Raw genomic sequence first — 2,239 nt, forward strand, 5'->3', positions numbered from 1 at the left:
GCGGATAAGCAGCCCCAACGCGCCCGACGGCTTGGAGCGGGTCCCGAAGACGGTGGCCGGAATCGGGTCGTCGCCGGCCGGAAAACGGGTCATCGATGCCGGCAATACTTCGGGCCATGAGGCCCCCCACCTTAGTCCGAGTTTAGCAACAGCCCACATATCCCCCGCGGCAGGCCTATGGGCGCCAGGCCAGCGCGCCCCATGGCCAGTCAGGGGGCACCCCCCTAAAGAGCAATAAGTGTCATTGAAGCTCTGGCAGGGGGAGACACTACTAGGTCCCAGCTGTCACCCCCCCTCTAAAAAATTCATTTCTTGGTATTTTGAGCTGAAATTTTGCACAGAGGTTGGCAAAAATCCAATCCAACTTTATTAATTTTTCCAGAATTTTTCGAGGTCGGGAAGTATTTTTTTTTATTTTCCTACCATTAAAAATCGAGGAAATCGGAAAAAATAGGAACCGGCTCGGAATGACCCCAAATTCAGTGGGCAGCCTCATAAAAATATGGCTGATTTTACTGGATTGATTTCATGTGGAAAGCACGACGTTTTGTTGTAGGAATGCGGGAACCCCGGCGGGGGGCCTGCCGCGGCCAGCGACGTCGGGCTGGCCCCTGCAGCGCCTAGCCTCTCCCACGCGGGGGGCAGGCCAGAGCGCGGGGGGCCAGGGCCCGAAGGCAGCCCCCCCGCGGGCGAGAGAGCAAGCCAGCAGGGGCTGTCGCCTGCCGCGGCCAGCGACGTCGTGCTGGCCCCTGCAGCGCCTAGCCTCTCCCACGCGGGGGGCAGGCCAGAACGCGGGGGGCCAGGGCCCGAAGGCAGCCCCCCCGCGGGCGAGAGAGCAAGCCAGCAGGGGCTGTCGCCTGCCGCGGCCAGCGACGTCGGGCTGGCCCCTGCCGCGGCCAGCGATGTCGGGCTGTCGCCTGCCGCGGCCAGCGACGTCGGGCTGGCCCCTGCAGCGCCTAGCCTCTCCCACGCGGGGGGCAGGCCAGAACGCGGGGGGCCAGGGCCCGAAGGCAGCCCCCCCGCGGGCGAGAGAGCAAGCCAGCAGGGGCTGTCCGCGCGTCGCGCAGCGCGGCATGGCTGCGGGGGCCGCGCGCGCGCGCCCAAGCGCCCAAGGGCCCCCAAGGGCCCCAGGCCCTCAGGCCCCAGCGCCCCAGCGCCCAGCGCGGGCGGGCGCGCGCGCGCGTGTGGTCTTTGAGGGGCGCCGGCCTGGTGGCTCCCTAAAGAGCAATAAGTGTCATTGCAGCTCTGGCAGGGGGAGACACTACTAGGTCCCAGCTGTCACCCCCCCTCTAAAAAATTCATTTCTTGGTATTTTGAGCTGAAATTTTGCACAGAGGTTGGCAAAAATCCAATCCACCTTCATTAATTTTCCCAGAATTTTTCGAGGTCGGGAAGTATTTGTTTTAATTTTCCTACCATTAGAAATCGAGTAAATCCGCAAAACTAGGAACCGGCCCGGAATGACCCCAAATTCAGTGGGCAGCCTCATAAAAATATGGCTGATTTTACTGGATTGGTTTCATGTGGAAAGCACGACGTTTTCTTGTAGGAATGCGGGAACCCCGGCAGCTCGCCTGCCGCGGCCAGCGACGTCGGGGACGCTGGCCTGCGCTGTCGAGCCCGCGAGGGCTGTCTCCGCGGCAGGCCCCCCCTGAACGGGGCACGACAGGCCACCGCGCTGGCTCGTCCAGCGTCGACAGTCCCTCGTCCAGGTTTCAGATCGCGCCAAGTCGAACCCATGACCTGCTCAAGCCATCGTGCGCTGCCGAATTCGCATCTGCGTGTAGGCTGCCATTCCACGCGGCAGCCCCTGTTTTCGTCAGCGTGCCCCCCTGACGAATTTTCCTGCCTGGCCCAGTCCAGCGTCCAGCCCCTGTTCGTCGAAAAATCTGCGCTGCCGATTTTCCACGCGGCAGCCCCTCTTTTCGTCAGCGTGCCCCCCTGACGAATTTTCCTGCCTGGCCCGGCCGGTCCAGCCCCTGTTCGTCGAAAAATCTGCGCTGCCGATTTTCCACTCCGCAGCCCCTGTTTTCGTCAGCGTGCCCCCCTGACGAATTTTCCTGCCTGGCCCGGCCGGTCCAGCATCCAGCCCCTGTTCGTCGAAAAATCTGCGCTGCCGATTTTCCACGCGGCAGCCCCTGTTTTCCTCAGCGTGCCCCCCTGACGAATGTTCGTCGAAAAATCTGCGCTGCCGATTTTCCACGCGGCAGCCCCTCTTTTCGTCAGCGTGCCCCCCTGA

Source organism: Populus nigra, chromosome 2 (assembly GCF_951802175.1).
Source record: "Populus nigra chromosome 2, ddPopNigr1.1, whole genome shotgun sequence".
Lineage (NCBI taxonomy): Eukaryota > Viridiplantae > Streptophyta > Magnoliopsida > Malpighiales > Salicaceae > Populus > Populus nigra.